This window comes from Mauremys reevesii, linkage group 1 (genome assembly GCF_016161935.1).
Source record: "Mauremys reevesii isolate NIE-2019 linkage group 1, ASM1616193v1, whole genome shotgun sequence".
NCBI lineage: Eukaryota > Metazoa > Chordata > Testudines > Geoemydidae > Mauremys > Mauremys reevesii.
In genome coordinates, this window is record NC_052623.1 from 154,148,799 (window position 1) to 154,169,146 (window position 20,348).

A 20,348-nucleotide genomic window follows, 5' to 3' on the forward strand; every position below is an offset into this window, starting at 1 on the left:
AGTTGTTCTCTTTTCCAATAACCTTTTCAGATCCTGGGAATCTTAAGGGATGGGGGGAATGAAGTGGTAGCTAAACCTTTAAATTAGAATGCGTTTGAAAACTCTAAATGCAGCTATCTGATACAAAGGGAAATCTGATTCAAGAAGTTGAGAGAAATATGCTGAAAATGAGAATTAACATTCTTGCTTGACCAGCCAGTGCAGTGGTAGAGAAGAGGAGAGAAAATGTCCTCTGGTAGGATCACAGAGGAGGTGGACCTGATTAGTGACAGCGGATGCTGTGCCTACAGTTTTTTCTATCCAAACAATGCCCAAGAGTGATAGCAGGTGAGGTGGAAAAACCTGTCCTGATGTGCAGCCTAATATGTAGACATGTTCTCACTAGGTGGTGGTTACTCCTCTCTTCCAGTTCACTTTAACAATGGAGAGGCAGATTTTCCACCCACTAAGTAATGTTTTTTCTGGCATTCACTGGTGAGACATGCTGTTTATACAGCTTTGAAAAAAAATTTCACTGCAGTGAAAGCTTTAAGGAAAACTGCAGCACAAGATTACGTAGTGACTGAACACCTTGTTTTGTCTATCTCCTAAGCTTATTGCCTTTCCTTAGCAAATGGAACTTGTAGCATAGTGTGAAGGAGGGGGAAATTTATGACCTTTCCCAAAGCCAGAAAGGCAAAGAGTGGCAAAATAGATCAGGTATGGCTGAAGTGAGAGGAAGGCCCACCTGGAAGGAGAGAGAATGGTTTGAGTCCCAGCAAGGTGGTTAAGTTGTAGATTAATGAGAAGCATTTAGAAGTCATTGGTGGAATATGTTCTTAGAAGCTAAAAAAGAGCCATCTTCCAGGGCTACTTCCAGGGCCCTAACATTTCTCCCTCTTTGTGTTTCTTTTCCAGTTGACTTCCCCATCTCCGTCTCTCTCTGTCTTTGCCACAGGGTTTGCAAATGACTGTGTGAGTTGCCTGTTCTGCAAGGTCAGATAGTCTTTTATTGGTTATCTGTTTGCTTTGTAACTTGTAGAGTTATTTCAGTATCTGTGGGTTACCACCCTGAGGCACATAATGTGTGTATTTATTGGTTTTTAAAAAATTGATAAGTGTTCGTAGTTTTAACTTCAGTCTAAAGCCCAGATGTGAAGAAATTGTCAAAATGAATAGCAACATATACATATCTTCAAAAACAGCTAGGATTTCTGTATTTTGGAAAATATTTGATATAGCATTATTCACAAGTGCATTCAAACTGAAACAAACCTCATGAGCAAAAACAGTGTATTACAGATGTTCATAAAAATTTTCAATGCAGATGTAAAACTATTTCAAATAAGTTCCCATCTGGGTGCAAAAGGGAATTGGCCTGGTCTGTTTTGTGGCAAGCCTCTCCTGTCCAAGTTTGTACCATTGGGCCATCTCCTGAGACAGAGGGGGCTGGGGCGGGTCTGGATTCTGTTCAGTCTCCCATGTGTGAGGTGCTGAGGCTGAGTCTCCGATCCAGAAGAGAGCACAGTCAGGTAGCTGACTTCTTAGTCCAGTGCCCTGTCACTTTTCCATAATTTGCCTCTGTGATACCAATCTGGGCCTTTCACTTCAGCTGTAATTTCTCTCTTATCTTTTCCTAGATAGTGTTACCTTTTGTATTGCTGACAACTGTAGATTTTAGAAGAAAGATGAAAGGTCCTTCACAGTCTATACCACTCCCAGAACATGTGCTAACAGGAGCATGACTAAGAGAGCACCATGTTTTTGGGGGAGGACTAGGGGAATGACTCTTTATCTCCACTTAAATATATCTCTAGAATCTTTATGTTCCCTGTGAAAATTCTGTGTTCAGGTATCTGTGGCTGTAGACAGAAAGGGATGACACTTAATGTTTTCAACTATTCCTTTAAGGAGACATGTTGCTCTAGATCTTGGTTTCAGATCCGCTCACCACCCCAGAGGTGATATAATTAGTTTGCATATGAGGAGTTATTAAAAGGCTGTGGTGAAAGCTATGAGGTGGGGCTATACTTTGAGGACAAATTGCATTATGTGATGGGCTGATTAATAACCAATGCTCCATTGAAGTAAATGGAAAGACGTCCCCTGGGGCTTTAGATTAGAGTTAGACCCTTACAACTGAGTCTGTAGGGAAACATGGAAACAGGAAATGTACTTGCAAATTAGGAGGATACAACCAACACCCTTTTTAAAGAGTTTAAAGAATGGATTCAGTACTTGTCTGGCGCATAGTAGCGATACGTAGGAATCTTGTAGCCAGGGGATGAACTGGAGGCTACAACAGTGCAGCATGAATGCTTTGCTTCCGTCCTGTAAATAACTGGACTTTCTGGGTGTCATCCAGATATTATGGAAGCCATTGCCCATAAGGGGAATGGTATCTCCAAAGGCTTTGGCATTAGACAGACTTCTGGGAGAAAATGCTGTTTGAAAGCAGTGCATCTGTCATTTGGATCTGCTTTTTGCGAATAGTGGTAGTAGTTACAACATTACAGGACTGGTAGTTTTTGTGTTACAGTGGGATTTGAGTTCGAGTTGGTCCCTTATTTCTGAAGCCATTGTACTATAGGAGCATAGTGAGATCAACCTTAAGGGGAAGGGGAATACTTTACATCACTCTGAGGAATTTATTCCTTTGCCTGTACCTCCTCTAGCTAACCCAGAGCCTGGAAGGAGGGGAGAGGTAAAGGGGGAAATAGGAAATTGAACCACGTTCTCCAGCATATTAATGTTTAACACATTTTTAAGATAAAAAATAACTATTTCTGAAAAGTCATGGACACCTGCCGAGGTACCAGAAGGCTGAAGAAAAGCGAACAGCATGCAGATTTTCAAACAAAGAAAAGTGTGTCCTGGAAATTACCATCCCGACGCTTTCCTAGTAAAGTAATGGAACAAATATTAAGGAAAAAATCACAGAGGATCTAGAGAAAAATGGAGTTATAAGGAGCATGGGCTTACAAAAGTAAAATTTACCAGAGAAACTTGTTTTTTTTAAATAGGATTACAAAATTAGTAGCCAAGGTAAAGTGGTGAATACCTGGATTTTAATGGAGCATTTAATATTGCATCCTGTGAAATCTTATACTTATTAATTCAAGTCAGTATGGTTAATATTGAAGCACCATAAGCAAAGTATAATAAGAAAAACAATGTCATAAACTGGGCGGAGGAGGTACTTCAAGGGTCAGGGGTCAGTGACAAGTCTGGTTTTTATTAAGGTATAGTTAAATGGTCTGATTTTTAGAAAATTTAAACACCCCCCCTAGCTTCCAGTGATAATGGGAGCTGCAGGTGGTAGGAACTCCACTTTTGTTTAGGAGCCATAATAAGGTTTAAGAAGTCTAGTTTTAGGCACCTCAGTTTGAAAATATTGATTTAAACATCTTCATTAATAATCTGCAAGAGGGAGTACAGGGAGTTAATGACATCTGCATATGTGAAATAGGGAGACATTGTAAATGTTAGTGAGGACAAGGAATAATACATTTTTCAAGTATCAATCTTATTTTCTGCCTTTTTTTCTCATTTCTCTGGATCACTAGGTATCTAAGAGGAAGTAATCCAAAACGTGCATACATGATGAGAAGGAGAAACCTAGAAACCATTAATGTTTATAGTAGATAGCAGATTTGTCATGAGATTGCATCATGAGCTGAAGTGTTGCATAATGTACTCCTGGTGGAATTCTGCACAAAAAAAAAAAAAAAAAATTCTGCGCACTATATTTTAAAATTCTGCATATTTTATTTGTCAAAATAACACAGTATAATCACACCAGTTTCAATTATTTTTGGTCATTTATTTCAAAATACCCCGCAGCAAGTATGTCTGTAACAATACAGACAACAAAAAAGATTCAGGAAATGTTTTTTGACAAATAGATTCCTTACTAGGCATATTAATACAGAACTCTGAGTAATAATTCATTTAAACTACAATATAGAACTATATTTCCCACACCCCTCAGAAGCAGAACAAAGGCTTGATGGAGTCGGGTAATGGAGGAGCTGAGGGAGAGGGAAGTAAATTGCTGGGAAGGAGCCTGAGGGACAATCTCCACTCATTGATATATGCTGCTTTCCACAACCAAATCTCTGTACAACTTTTCATGAGTGATGTACCTGAGTATTCAGATTCTACTGTCTAAACTGTATTGTTAAATCTATTCACCTAAATTTGGGTTATTGCTGATTATGCACTCTATGTATCATATGACTTTTAAAAACTAACTTTGTATTTGTGGATAATCTAAGCACTATACCCAGATGTACGGATACTCTTTTCCCAACCTATATATTATATCATTTTTTTAACATTAGCTTTAATAAAGGCTATTTGCTGTTAGCACTAGTGTAGACCAAGGTGCCCCCACCATTGCTACCACCAGTAGGAAATCTTAGGAGAAAAACGTCTAGTGACATCACAGCCTCTGGCTCTGGGTGCGAGCATAACTAGAATGTTATGTAAGTCATTACTAGAAAGATATTTAACCCTTTGAAGGAATTAATAGAAAAAAGCACTGATGAAGGTGTTGAATGGTAATGAATTGCAAGGAATGATTAAGAGCCAAATATGTAAAGCTTAAAAAGGAATGATAAGGGGTAGGGACATGAATCTTTAAAGATATGAAGCCAGTAAACACCAGAGAGGGAGCTTTGATGTTTAATGTGGAACAGGAGGTTATAAGTAGGAGTCATGGTATTTGAGCTGGATATTGGGAAGAGTTTTCTGACAGAGTGCTACAGTAATTTAATAACCAATTGACTTGCATCCGAAGAAGTGGGTATTCACCCACGAAAGCTCATGCTGCAAAACGTCTGTTAGTCTATAAGGTGCCACAGGATTCTTTGTTGCTTTTACAGATCCAGACTAACACGGCTACCCCTCTGAAACTTAATAACCAATGATAGGTGCCTGATAAATGACTCAAATAGATTGATATTGGGTATGGGAGTAGTCTCCCAAGATGAGTAATGGGTATCCTATTGTCTAGGCCATTTTAAAACTTGGTTGGACCAAGTACTGGTACTGCAAATGAAAATATTGTAAATCTCTAATGGTGCTCTCAAAATACTAGAGATACATTGAACAAACAAATAGATCGCCTAATATAATACCTCTTTCCTAATATTTTTCCTCATGTCTAACTTATATGATCCGATAAAGTCTGTAATTGCTATTAAGAAAAATGACTAAGCATGAAACTGATACTATGACAAGCAATTTATTAAAGTAATGGAGAGATTCCAAATCTTGCAAGATTGTGAGCTCCCCCAAGTGCCACTCAACATTTCACACAATTGGGTACATAATTCCCAGCTAAAAAACTCCATTAAACAGGATTTAAGGCAATTTAGTCCTAACACTAACATTTTACTGTAAATCACATGCAAGCTTACTTGAAAGGCATTTTCCAAGAGTGTAGACCACAGAATTGTATTGTCTTTTATTCATATCAATCTCTGAAACTGTGTAATACTTCCTTTCTTTTACCCTGTAAATCCTATATTTTTAAGAATTAGAATTTAGGGGGTGTCTCTCTGTAGATATGCTAGTTCTGTATCTAATGAAAATAGTAAATAGTCATCACATTCATCTTGTGCTGTGAGAGTGACTCCTGGGTGTGTTCAGTTTCTCTTCAGGAAGTGATAAAATAAATCTTTCAGTGGATTGAATATGGGCATAAAGAAAGCAGAAGCATTATGCAAAATCTGTGTAAACACAGGTGGAGTTTAGTTTTGATGATACTGTAGTGTGTAATCAGTTCACTGTAAGATTAAGCATTAATATGGGTGGTGTTGCTGACAAAATGAAGCTGGGTGATTTTCGCAGATAGTTTGGGCTTGTCTACGCTACCGCTTAAATTGATGTAACTTACGTCGCTCAGGGGTGTGAAAAACCCCTCTCTGAGCAATGCAAGTTACATCTACCTAAGCGGTGTCCATGCCAGACACTCTCCCACCAACATAGCTTCTGCCTCCCGCTGAGGTGGAGTAATTATGCCAACAGGAGAATGCTCCTCTGATCGGCATAACACGTCTTCAACAGATATGCTACACTGGCGCAGCTGCGCCAATGTAGCATGGTAGTATAGACTAGCAGCCATCTATTTATGTTTTTAGTTGTTTTGAGGATGATAATAGAGAAGCAGAAGTAAGGTGGTTTAGTGTGCAGTTTTCTAATTGGTTATAAAGTGTAACCTTACCTTTGGATTTCTTGGCTTCTTGAAGATTTTTATCTATGGCTTGTGGTTTTTAACTTCAGTGTTGTTCTAAGGCATTATCCGAAGAGGTTATATCTGTTCAAATTTAACTCCATCATGAAGTTTTTTGCTTAGGAATTTTCTTATGACACTTTTTCTGAATTGCCCCAGACATTCAAGAAAAACTGTACCCTGAGCTAAGACCTCACATGAAATTTCAGGTAGGTCAGTTTTTTTGTGGTGAAGTTGGGGGAGGGATATATCAAAATGAGAACCGTAATGGGAAAATGAGTTTTGCTAATTGCATATTCTCAGTTAAGTATCTGATAATTAACAATAGAACAATGATTGCTAAAAGTATTATAAACTGAAATTTTGTAGGTTTCTGTTGGATATTTTATGACGCATATTGAGAGTTTTAATATTTAATCAGTTTGCCGTAATATATCACACCCTCTAAAAGGGCTGGTATTTAGAAATAACAATAGTTCAGCCCTTGATTCAGGCCAGTGGGTATTGAATCAGGAGCCAGTGGAAGTTTTTCCATTGATTTCAGTGAGCAATGGATCAGGACAACAGAGCAGATGATTGCTAGTGATATTTCTAACATTCTCAAAATGCAGTTCTGCTCTGAAGAAGGAGAGAGGGAAAAGAGGCACTTTGACATTCTGCTTGTTCACTGTTTCCTTGTTCGATTTACAGTGAGGTGTTACATAAGTATAATTTAGAGCAGATTTTTGTCTCTGCAATTGGAATTTAGGGCTTGTTTTCACTTGAAAATTAATCCGGAATAAGGTAGGGTGTGAATTTAAAGCAGTTTCTCTGTTCCTGATTAGCTTCATGTTTGGGCGTTTTTATTTTGTAATAAGAGTGCTTGAAGTGGATTAAGCTAAATTGGAATAAGGCACTCTGACTCCGGAATAAGAACGTCCATGTGGAATTAATCAGGAATAGCTATTTTGGAGTAACTTCCCATGTAGACAAGCCCTTAGTTAACTGTTCCGCCGATGATACGCAAGGCGGAACTGAATCTTGCTCCCACTTCAAGAGACTGTTGGCATGGGAGTGTATTTCCTGTGATGATGAATAAAGGCTTCTTAATTAATATGATCTAAATCCCTGTGTTAATAATAGCAAAGAATGCTAGTAGTAAAAAAATTATTTTGTCCCTGAAATAAACAGTTATTTTTTCTGAATAAGTGTAATGAACAGAAATGTTGAATAAGTAGTACTGTTTTAACTAGTCACGTCTCAGCAGAGTTAGGTTTGAAAGGACATTTAAATAGCCTAGGTCTTTGGAGCTTTTGCACTTAACGACTGAGATCTTCAGTTTTGGGCCCTAAACAAAGGCATTAGTCTGGAATTGCTTCCCAGACTATGCATTGTCTTCCCTTAATGACTACGTTTGTATCAAGATCAGTGGAACAGGAATCGGAGGGAGGGATTGTTATTGATGGGTCACCAGGAAATCTGGAGGAACTGTTATTGATGGGACATCCACAGGGTTTAATAAAGTTCCCCTTGTTCGATTTAACTTGCTTTCTACTTCGCTCTTTGTAATTGAAATGCCTCTCTTTATACTCCTATGTTCTGTGACTGTGGACTATGCTGTCTAGAGGTTGGCATCACCAATCTTAAAGGGTCAATACACCAGGGCTGCCCAGAGGATTCCGGGGGCCCGGGGTCTTCGGCGGCGGGGGGCCCTTCCCTTCCGGGACCCGCCACCGAAGTGCCCTGAAGACCCGCGGCGGACCCCCCCCCGCCGCCGAATTACCGCCGAAGCTGGACCCGCCGCCGAAGTGCAGCCCGGTCTTCGGCGGTAATTCGGTGGAGGGGGGCCCCGCCGCGGGCCTTCGGGGCACTTCGCCGGCGGGTCCCGGAAGGAAGGCCCCGCCGAATTACCGCCGAAGACCGGGCTGAACTTCGGCGGCGGGTCCCGCTCAGTCTTCGGCGGTAATTCGCTGGCGGGGGGTCCTTCCGCCCAGGAGCGGAAGGACCCCCCGCCGGCGAAGACCGGGAGCAGAAGAAGCTCCTGCGCCTGGCCCCGCAAGAGTTTTCCGGGCCCCCTGGAGGGAGTGAAGGACCCCGCTCCAGGGGCCCCGAAAAACTTTGGTGGGGGCCCCTGTGGGGCTCGGGGCCTGGGGCAAATTGCCCCTCTTGCCCCCCCCCTCTGGGCGGCCCTGCAATACACTCTGCTACTTTACTAGCGTTACCAAGCCAAAGCTATATTTATTGGAAAATTGTAAAACTTTCCCATTCCCCCCATCAATGTGTCTCCTTCCACTTTGGAGGTATCCTTCTAAACAGCTGAGTCTCCAGGTTCATTCTGTCCCTGGCCCCTGCTGGGAATGCCTACAGTGGTACTATTTATAGTGGTGGATCAACCTTATTTTCATCATATTATGAATCAATGCTGGGGCACTCCTTGCATGTTTTGAGTGAGGCTTCTTCAGAGCTATAATCCTCTTTGAGGCAGCATGTATCCCAGTTACAGCCCTTTTCCCTTTACCTTCTTAAATTCAGAAAGTATTCATGTCAATAGAAGTACAACCGTTTCTCAACATAAAAATTAAGCAAAAATATTTTTCTTTGATGCTGAAAGGACCATCCAGTAATATGGCCCACTCATTTCTTGAATTACTAGCATAGTCTCAAATTTGATATCCATTATTTCCAAGTTTTTTTTTTTAATTGGGTATGTTGCTCGTGTAGCAAAATTAATTTAAATGTAAGAAATGCTGTGCAGACATAAGGTTCATTACTCTGATGTGCTCAAAAGCCATACATAATGAAAAGATGATTTATTATCTTTTAATCTATGTTGTTCATCAGGTTGATGCATCCTAAACAATACTTGCACGTGTTTTGATCCAACCTTTGCTTTTGGCATTTACAAAAGCTCCTCTTTAGGCCGTCTCCATCTAGATACAGATGAAAGAAGAAGCTGCAGTTCACAAGAGCAGGTTATTTAAAGTAGTATTCCAGGATCAAGAACAAAAGAATGGAAAGGGAAACATAATAATTTAAAGACTCTGCAAAGACATGGAAGACCCCAAGTAAAATTTGATTTGGTTTTACAGGAATCTGGATGTATATTTTGCTCTCTTTTTCAGCACTAAGATAGGGACAACTAAATGCAGTGAGTCTATTTTTCCTCTCATTTACATTCATTTTACACTGAAATCAATGGAGCTATGTCTCATTCATACAGGTGAAAGCTAAAGGACAGAATCAGTATCTCAAAACTGGGTAATAAATGCATGTAAATTCATGGTGTGTATTTTTTTCTTTGCATTAGAATTTTTCTCTTAACACCAATAACGAATACTGTTTTACTTTATTATGACTATTGTCAAGTCTATTGTCTTCTGATAGCTCGGATTTCATGTAATTAAGGGCAAGTCTACATTACAAAATTAAGTCAACCTAAGTTACGTCTTTGTATAGCCACCACAGTAATTTAATCAGTTTTACACGTCCACACTACACTCCTGGTGTCAGCTGTGCACATCCTCACCAGGGCCTCTTGCACCAATTTAACTGCCTGGTGTGTGAAGCATTGTGGGATGGTTTCTGAAAGGCAGCAACATTCAATATAAGCAACTGACTCATCCTAACTACATTGATTTTAGGTGCTATGCTTCTCGCTGAGGTGGAGTTAAGTTGGTGTAGTGGGCGAGTTACATTTGTGGGAGCTACATGTTAGTGTAGACGCTTACAGAGTTAGGTTGATGTAAGTAAGCTGTGTCATGTAGCACAGGGTTCATACTCCCAGGTAAGGTGCATAGTTGTCAAGAGTACTGTAGAACACTCAAAGTTCATTATCAGAGTTTAATTGTGGTTCGTATCAAGGCTAGAGCTGGAGGCTTCATGAACAAGGAATATGAACAAAAAACTGCCTGAAGTTAGTATGCAAGCTTAATTTTTTTTTAAAGTTAACTATGGAAATATATATTGTAAGACAAAGTTCCCTGCCTGAGGACAGTAATGAGTTCACATTCCATTATTAGTCTTGTATAAAACACTGTGAGAGAAAGCTAAGAGTTCTGTCTTCTCGTTATTACTGATATTCTTTGGCCTTGATGTGTGAATGTAGGATCCTACCATGCTTGTTATTTCCATGTAATTTTGTGTTCTTGTAAGATATTTTAACATCATGCTCGGACAAAGGCTCTAAAGGGAGAAAATAAGGATGAGGCCTAGTAAGCAGTGTGTTATGTAATGTTTGTGGAGAAAAAATGACCTCAGTTTTCTTTTTATGGGAACTAAGCAAAAAAACATGAATATTTACATTCTCTTCTTTCTCTGTCTCATATATAATGTGTGTGGAGGGGGTTTATTATTGCTCTTCTAATTCTGCTTTTTTCCTCGTATTGTATGATTTACAAACTATTATTTTTATATGGCTACTAAATGGTGATTTGGGGCAAATGAGTGGCAGCAGCAGAATTATGCAGCATCATATCCAGGGGCGGCTCCCGGCCCCAGCACGCCAAGCACATGCTTGGGGCGGCATGCCGCGGGGGGCGCTCTGTCAGTCGCTGGGAGGGCGGCAGGCAAGCAGCCTTCGGTGCCATGCCTGCGGAGGGTCCGCTGGTCCTGCGGCTTCGGTGGACCTGCGGGAGGTCCACCGGAGCTGTGGGACCAGCGACCGGCAGAGCGCCCCCCACGGCATGCCACCGTGCTTGGGGCGGCGAAATGTCTAGAACCGCCCCTGATCATATCAAAGTGAGGAAAATGAAAAGAGCTCAGTGAGAGGTAAGAGTTTGTGCTCTGCAATCTAGAGAGAGTTTCTAGAATCTTTTTACTTCCTGATTCATAGCTCTTTTTCAGGCACACAGAAACTCGCACATCCAAACCTTGCTTCTGTGTTTTTAAAGTGCTGTCCAGAGAAGGAGGACTTGCTTTAAGATAGTCTGGCAACAGAGCATTGGTGGACTATACTTGTAATGAAAAGGATACTCTATACTCACTTAGATACCACAACCTCCACTCTCCAATTTTATTCTAATTTAATTTGATTACTGCCAGCTATCCAAATGTTTCAGAAGGATTTCTGTCTGACTTAGTCACGTGAGCATGCAGATACACTGCATTGGTAACTGACAAGTTGAAGCTTGTATGTAAACAGGTTTCCGTGTTAGTCTGTATCAGCAAAAATAAGGAGGAGTCCTTGTGGCACCTTAGAGACTAACAAATTTATTTGGGCATAAACTTTCATGGGCTATAACCCATGAACTTCATCAGATGCATGGAGTGGAAAATACAGTAGCAGGTATAAATACATAGCACATGAAAAGATGGGAGTTGCCTTACCAAGTGGGAAGTCAGTCTAATGAGACAATTCAATTAACAGTAGGATACCAAGGGAGAAAAAAATCACTTTTGTAATGGTAATGAGAGTGGCCCATTTCAAACAGTTAACAAGAAGGTGTGCGTAATAGTAGGGGGAAATCAGTATCGGGGAAATAGTTTGGAAAATGAACGAGAGGCTGCTAGACAATTATCTGACACCACATTCTACTGGCCATTACCCTCTGACCCCACTGAGGATTACCAAAAGAAACTGCACCATCTGCTCAAGAAACTCCATGAAGAAGCACAGGAACAAATCTACACTGACACAGCCCTAGAGCCCTGACCAGGGGTATTCTATCTGCTACCCAAAATCCATAAACTTGGGAATCCCGGACACCCCATCATCTCAGGCATTGGCACCCTGATAGCAGGATTATTTGGCTATGTAGACTCTCTCCTCAGGCCCTACGCTATGAGCTCTCCCAGCTATCTTCGAGACACCACTGACATCCTGAGGAAACTACAGTCCTTTGGTGATCTTCCAGAAAACACCATCCTAGCCACTATGGATGTAGAAGCCCTCTACACCAACATTCCACACAAAGATGGACTACAAGCGGTCAGGAATAGCATCCCCGATACCATCATGGCAAACCTGGTGGCTGAACTTCGTGACTTTGTCCTCACCCACAACTATTTCAGATTTAGAGACAATTTATACCTTCAAGTCAGCAGCACTGCTATGGGTACCTGCATGGCCCCACAGTATGCCAACATTCTTATGGCTGACTTAGAACAAGGCTTCCTCAGCTCTCATCCCCTAACACCTCTACTCTACTTGCGCTACACTAATGACATCTTCAAAACGGCATCAAAATAAAAGCAGAACAAGTAGAAATACAGTTGAGAGGGAGAATAATGTTCAGTGAAAATTTGATATTTCTGAAATTAGCTAGAAGAAATCTGAATTTTTAACTCACTTCACCTCAGAAGGATTTTGCTTGAGCAGGGTCCCAATGTGGCTTCTGCAAAGGAAAAACACACTTTATTAATCTGTGCTAAGATCCCTGTGCAGCATGCTGATTCTTTGTAACTCCTGGGTACCCTGTATCTTTTCTCTGGCCATTGTAGCCTAATGTTGACTAGAGGTGCTGGGTTTCAGAGATGCTAGGAACTGAACTGAGCCCTCAAGGTTAGATCTTCAGGGGATGTAAATCAGCATAATTCTAACTTCCCCTTTCCTCACTGATGTCCGTAGAGTCATAGCCACTTAGACCAGCTGAGAATCTGGCCCACAGTACTTAAAGCAATTGAGTGGAATTCACCTTTTTAAGTGGGTTCCTCCCAAGACTGCCACAAAAGACTCCAGTGCAGGATTTGGGGATCCTCCAAGGAAGTCCATGTTGGTATGCTTGGGGGATTCCAATTAAAGGGTTAATTCCCCCCCCCCTCCTTCACAGATAGAAGCTTCAGCTACTACCATGGTAAAGCTGCACTCTTAAAATCTGCTAATCAAAACTCAAACCATGTGAAACTGACTTGGGCAAATTTTAATGACAAGCTTAAAAGTCAGTGTAGGTTTGCTAAGGTTTCTGTAACTTCTTGGAGTGCCGTGATTCAGTGCCGAAACTGAGTGAAGCATAGTAGTTTTTCTGTGGCGTTTAGTTATTGGGTTTGTCAAAACCCAACACTGTAGAGCCTGGGCCTGAGCATGTTGTGAAAACTGATGTGAAACAACACTGAAGAAAATGCTCACACAATTCACTGCAAAGCAAATTGGCAGAACCGCTCACAACTCTAATTATATCCCACTGAGAATCACTTCTTCAATCTGCAGTGCAGTTGTTTTTCACTATACTATTCTTCTCCAGTTGAGATACTACTATTATTTATATAGCATCATAAGTATGAACAGCTAGGCATGGTAGCATGGCTGTACAAAATCGTATTACGCATTTCCTGCCCTGAAGGACCGCCAATGCGTGGGTATGTGATGAGAAAGTACCGAGAAATACTGTGACAAAAACTGAGGTGACAAGCTGCCGGCATCTGGGGAAGAGCAAGGAGCCCCAAACCAAAAAGAATAGAGTAGCCTGGAAGATTTACAGCTACCAACTGTAATCTTTGAAAGTAATTTTCATTACCCATATTAGTGCAGCTTTTCCTAGTCTATACCTAAATAAAGGTGAGCTCAAATGATTTTCTTTTTTCTTATGTGTTGTTCCTTCTCTTTCCTAAAGGAACAGTATTTTAACTGTGCCTATAATTTGAATTTGATTGTTAATGTGGGGGCATGGGTACTGACTGAACGCACCTCAAAAATCTTTACCATATTGAAAGGAAGAGAATGGGAGGAGTTAATTGGGCTAGAGGTGTTCTAGGTGGCACAGGTAGCAACACTTATAGCTAAGCTTGCCTGACACTTGCCATTATAAGACCCTGTTTTCAGTTGCTTATGACTTTATCAAGCTTAAAAGTTTGGGTTGAACTTTTCCATGCCAGATGTCTGCCTCGGGCTGACTTTTTTGTGTGGAAGTTTCAGCTAAAATAGTTCAGCTGTTTCTGAGAATGAGGTTAGGGGGAAAATACCTGGTTTGTCCAATGTTTAAAAAAATATCCTGCTTCATGAGGAAGCTCTAACACCTCTGTGCTGTGGAGCATAGATTTTAAATTTGCCAGGGGGCCTCTCATAAAAATTCACCCACGTTTTGCCAAGTTAAGAGCTCCTGAAATCGGTTTGCTTGTTCTCAGTAGAGACTTGTTAGAGTTTAGCAGTTAAATTTTCTGAAGATTCCACCTTAACTGTACATGCTTCATCCCCTCACAGCTCCTACTGCTGACCAGACTCTGCACGCGCCATCTCCCTAGAGCAGCTGAGCATGCTCAATCCTCGGGCTGCAGGGGCTGAGCAGGACTATCCCTGCAATTGCAGTCCCCACCCGCCAGTGCTACTGTTGTGCTGGACACTGAGAGCAGGGAAACTCTCTCCTGTACTCTCTGTATCCACACTGCTGGCACCCAGGCAGCATGGAGGAGAAGGAAGCTGTCTTCTTTGAATGCGGAGGAGGGGAGGAACATAAAAGTGCTATAAAATGCTAAGTAGTCTGAAAACTCAAGCTAGGCATCTCAGTACATGAAAAGATGGGAGTTGCCTTACCAAGTGGGGGGGTCAGTTCTAATGAGACAATTCAATTAAAGTGGGCTATTTGCAACAGTAGAATACCAAGGGAGGAAAAATCACTTTTGTAGTAGTAATGAGGGTGGCCCATTTCAAACAGTTGACAAGAAGGTGTTAGTAACAGTATGGGGAAATTAGTTTTTGTAATGACCCATCCACTCAGTCTTTATTCAGGCCTGATTTGATGGTGTCTAGTTTGCATCATTGGTGAGCATTCCCAAATCTCACAGCTCCTAGTGCTGTTTGGAGTGCATATGTGCCATCCTCCTAGCACGACTGAGCATTTTATTTCTTTCTGAATGTTACAGGGGTGAAGCTGGATTTTTCCTATAATAGCAGCTCTGTGCTGGGGTGGGGCCAGCCAGCAGAACATAGACCAGGGAGTCTCTCCTTTGCTCTCAATGACCCCGTTGCTGGTGAACATAAGAACGGCCGTACTGGGTCAGACCAAAGGTCCATCCAGCCCAGTATCTGTCTACTGACAGTGACCAATGCCAGGTGCCCCAGAGGGAGTGAACCTAACAGGCAATGATCAAGTGATCTCTCTCCTGCCATCCATCTCCACCCTCTGACAAACAGAGGCTAGGGACACCATTCCTTACCCATCCTGGCTAATAGCCATTAACGGACTTAACCTCCATGAATTTATCCAGTTCTCTTTTAAACACTGTTAGAGTCCTAGCCTTCACAACCTCCTCAGGAGACGAGTTCCACAAGTTGACTGTGCACTGTGTGAAGAAGAACTTCCTTTTATTTGTTTTAAACCTGCTGCCCATTAATTTCATTTGATGGCTCCTACTTCTTGTATTATGGTAACAAGTAAATCACTTTTCCTTATTTACTTTCTCCACATCACTCATGATTTTATATACCTCTATCATATCCCCCCTTAGTCTCCTCTTTTCCAAGCTGAAAAGTCCTAGCCTCTTTAATCTCTCCTCATATGGAACCTGTTCCAAACACCTAATCATTTTAGTTGCCCTTCTCTGAACCTTTTCTAATGCCAGTGTATCTTTTTTGAGATGAGGATACCGCATCTGTATGCAGTATTCAAGATGTGAGCATACCATGGATTTATATAAGGGCAATCAGATACCCTCCGTCTTATTCTCTATCCCTTTTTAATGATTCCTAAAATGATTCCAGGCAGCGTGGAAGAGGAAGCCATCTAACACAAATCAGAGGGGACAAGAGCCAGTCCTGGGAGGAGGGAAAGGAATAGAGTAGGACAAGGAACCTGGGGAGACTGGAACTTGGGGGAAGAGAGAGAAACTGTGACTGGAAGTTGGGGGAGAACACTGGAACTTGCTGGACAAGGAAACTGGGAGCCAGGGGTAGGTGAAGCTGGGACTGGATGGGTGGGGAGGGGCGGGGAGAGACTGGGACTGGGAGCCACATGGCATGGGTATTGAGAAACACTGAGATCGGATGAGGAGCCAGGAAAGTGTGGAGACTGGGACAGGCTGGACAAATAGATTGGGCCTGGGAACTCGTGTGGGGCAGAATGGGGCACTGGGGAAAGGGAGACACATCTGACAAGGAGCTGGAGGTGGAGGGAGAACTTGGGTTAAGTAGGCAAAGAGACTGGGACAGGGAGCCAGGGAGTGGGTGCGGGGTGAGACTGAGTTTGTATGAGTTGTACAGGCAACCTTAATTCTGACATATTGTAACTTTTGTGTGCTTGACTTTGCAACCTTAATAATGTTCTTCTAACAGTTTTGTGTGTGTGTAGTGTCATCATACAGACCAATGCCACTTGAACTATTGAAGTTCAAGGCAGGGGAGAAAAGGTGGAGGAGTTGCACTGTTTGTAAGAGAGCAGTATGATTGCTCAGAGCTCCCGTATGAAACTGGAGAAAAGCCTGTTAGGAGTCTTTGGGTTAAGTTGAGAGGTGAGAGCAACAAAGATGATGATGTGGTGGGGGTCTGCCATAGACCATCAGACCAGAAGAATGAGGTAGACGAGGCTTTCTTTGGACAACTAACAGAAGTTTCCAGATCACAGGCCCTGGTTCTCGTGCGGGACTTCCATCACCCTGACATCTGCTGGGAGAGCAATACAGCAGTGCACAGACAATCCAGGAAGTTTTTGGAGAGTGTTGGGGACAATTTCCTGGTGCAAGTGCTGGAGGAACCAACTAGGGGCCATGCTCCTCTTGACCTGCTGCTCACAAAAAGGGAAGAATTGGTAGGGGAAGTAGAAGTGGGTGACAACCTGGGCAGCAGTGACCATGAGATGTCTGAGTTCAGGGTCCTGATAAAAGGAAGAAAGGAGAGCAGAAGAATATGGACCCTGGACTTCAGAAAAGCAGACTTTGACTCTCTCAGGGAACTGATGGGCAGGATCCCCTGGGAGGCTAATACGAGGGGGAAAGGAGTCCAGGAGAGCTGTCTGTATTTTAAAGAAGCCTTATTGAGGGCACAGGAACAAACTATTTTGATATGCAGAAAGAATAGCAAATATGGCAGGTCACCAGCTTGGCTGAACAGAGAAATCTTCAATGAACTTAAACACAAGAAGCTGGATATGAGTCAGCAGTGTGCCCTTATTGCCAACAAGGCTAACAGCATATTGGGCTGCATTAGTAGGAGCATTGCCAGCAGATTGAGGGAAGTGACTATTCCCCTCTATTCGGCACTGGTGAGGCCATATCTGGAGTATTGCATCCAGTTTTGGTCCCCCCCCCCTACAGAAAGGATGTGGACAAATTGGAGAGAGTCCAACAGAGGGCTGGGGCACATGACTTATGAGGAGAGGCTGAGGGAACTGAGGTTATTTAATCTGCAAAATAGAAGAGTGAGTGGGGGATTTGATAGCCTTCAACTAATTGAAGGAGGGTTCCAAAGAGGATGGAACTTGGCTGTTCTCAGTGGTGGCAGATGACAGAACAAGGGGCAATGGTCTCAAGTTGCAGTGGGGGTGGTCTAGGTTGGATATTAGGAAAAAACTATTTCACTAGGAGGGTGGTGAAGCCCTGGAATGGGTTACCTAGGGAGGTGGTGGAATCTCCTTCCTTAGAGGTTTTTAAGGCCCAGCTTGACAAAGCCCAGGCAGGGGTGATTTAGTTGTTGGCCCTGCTTTGAGCAGGGGGTTGGACTAGATGACCTCCTGAGGTCTCTTCCAACCCTAATCTTCTATGATTCTGTGACTCTAAGTGACTGATAGAGGACAAACTACTATTGCTATGGGGAACAGCATTAGCGGGCGATGAGACACACTTTGCCAGCGAATTTCACAGATATTTGCTGACAGCAGAGGACTGATGAGACTGGGCTCTTGGGTTCCACACCAAGCTCAATTGGGGAGTGTGCTGTAGTGGGCACAGACTCTTCTACCTGTTCTACCTCTCCCCTCCCTAAGCTTGGCCACTTCTGCCCTTTCTCCTCCAAACTGTCCCTGATCCTTTCTCTTCCCCACCCACCCTGGCTTCTCACCCCAGTCCCATTTCCTCCCCTAGTGAGTCCCAGCCTCCAATCCTCAGATTTAGAATCACAGTCCCAGTCTCCTTTCCCCAGTTTTCGCCTTCCCTTCCAGATGTTCTGTCCCAGTCTCCTCCCCATTACCAGTCTTTCTGTACCCTCACTCCCACACCTTGCCCAGCCATCCCCAGTTCCTTGCCCCTGGCTCCTCATCAGATCTATATCTCTCCTTTCCCCTCCAGCACACACTACCCATCCCCACTGGCTCCCATTCTCAGTTTCCTTTTTCAGGCTTCTTGTCAAATCTCAATATTCACTTCCTCCTCCCAAGGCTCCAGTTCCAGTCCCCTTCCACACTCAGCTCTTTGCCTGATTTCCATTTCTTCCCCCAACCCACTGATTCCCGATCTCCCTCCACTTCCAAAGCTCATTATCCTAATTTATTCCTATCCACAGGTCTGGCTCTTGTCCCCTTGGTATTTGAATCAGGCAGCTTCATCCTCCAGGCTGATTGGCTCCCTGCTCTTAATTCCAGTGCCTGGACCTGGCATGGCCCATGGTAGCCCAAAGCAGCAACTGAAGGGAGAGACCTGCTCAACCCTGGACTGGAATATACATAGTGCAGATGCAATCTTCGGGGAATTTAGCTGCGCAGCTCTAGCAAGCCTTCACTGAGCATGTGCAAACTAATTTTTCAAAGCTCCTAACTTGGCCAGTTTTGGGTAGATTTTCACAGGGGCAGCAAAAGGCATATCTCTGACAAAAGGCAAATTTCAAGTAGATCACCAGAATATAAATTGGGAAAAACAACATATTCTTCCTTATCCTCATTTTCAGAAATGGCTCTGTTATTTTGGCTAAAGATTTCCAAGACAGTTTGGCATCAGGCAGGTGCCTGGCATAGAAAACTTCAGCGTAAATAGTTCGTTTGGCAAAGTTATAAGGAACTGCAAACAGGGTTTTATAATGGGAAGTGTCTGGCAGCCTTAACAATAGGGGGTGCTTCCAGCCTGACTTATAATTAGGTTTGGAAGGATTAGATATATATTGGTAAGTGTCAGTAAATGTTGGTTTCTGTGTACATACACAAACGTACGAAAAAATGTTTCCATTGATAAAAATTGACATTTACATACAGTCAAAGTAAGAAAAATGTTGCTTGAGAATTTACTTGGGTTTGATTTAAGGATATTTGCTTTGTATATTTTGACATGTGATGTTGGCAACTAATGTTTAAACAGTTATAAAGCTTTAACATTTTGAATCTCAATGTCTGTTGTTAAATAATTATTGTCTGACACCTCCCCCTTTAATTTCCCGTAACTGTGAAAGTTAAAATAGAAATAAATGCATAAAGCCCATGATTTTGAGTGTGAAAATTTAAATAGATAAAATTTTAAAAGTTTAAAAAATATCTATGTTGTCCATCAAAATTATATTAAAATTGATTTCTGCCAAGCCTATTTATAATGAAAGTGAAAAAGGGATTTTGGAAGGGGCTTTATTTTCTGTCGACAGAGGGCAAACAGAGGTCTTTAACAGTTCAGTGTTAGACATTTATCTTACTTGTAGGGCTCCCCTTACTATAGCATCTGACAGTCTTGGCTATATGTATCCTCACAACACCCCTGTGATGTAGGAAGTGCTATTATACCCATTTTATGGGTGGGGAACTGAGGCCCAAAGTGACTTGTACAGGGAGCCTGTGATGGAGCGGGAATTGAACCAGCGTCTTCCAAGTTGCGGCTAGTGTGCCAGCTACTGAACCATTCTTCTTCTGATAACTTCCAGTCGTATAGCAACAGAGTGGCGAGGGGCCATTTAAGATTGGAATGGATCACAGAACAAGAGTGTCTTAAGGAGCTTTTCAAGAAGAATGGGAGACTTTACATCAATATTATGTATATTCGATGAAATAAATCTTTGCAGTTTCTGTAATTTACTGAGCAGCCACAAATCATTTTGTAGTTTTAAAGTGATAGACAAGAAATATGTTAGACTTGTCTGCTCCTTAAATGCCTGTAAATGAATGGCAGTAAGCTTTCTGTGCTACCATGGGAGAGAATAGCTTGAATCATTTGGAAAATGATTAGAATTTCAAAGAGCTCAGAATAAACGAGATGCCAGCTTTTAGATGTGCTAATTTTGAGGAGGAAGTAAGACTGAAAGACATTAATATAATTCCCTGGGGTATTGTACAGGTCTATATTAAAACGATTAGGAAGCTTTTAAAACAGGTTTTGGAGG

The 20,348-nt window shown here is 42.2% G+C and overlaps 1 protein-coding gene across 16 annotated transcripts in view; it reads left to right on the forward strand.

Annotated features, from left to right (window-relative positions):
* Positions 1–20,348, forward strand: part of SYTL5 (synaptotagmin like 5) — a 186,418-nt gene that overhangs the window by 46,364 nt on the left and 119,706 nt on the right. For 2 of the 16 annotated variants that reach the window (XM_039546529.1, XM_039546528.1), the window contains exon 2: positions 898–975. The exons of 13 other annotated variants lie outside the window; for them this stretch is intronic. The gene's annotated coding sequence lies outside the window, so the exon portion shown is untranslated. Of the gene's footprint in view, positions 1–897; positions 976–6,376; positions 6,427–20,348 lie in introns of those variants that run through there. One more of the 16 variants, XM_039546510.1, reaches the window with a different exon arrangement.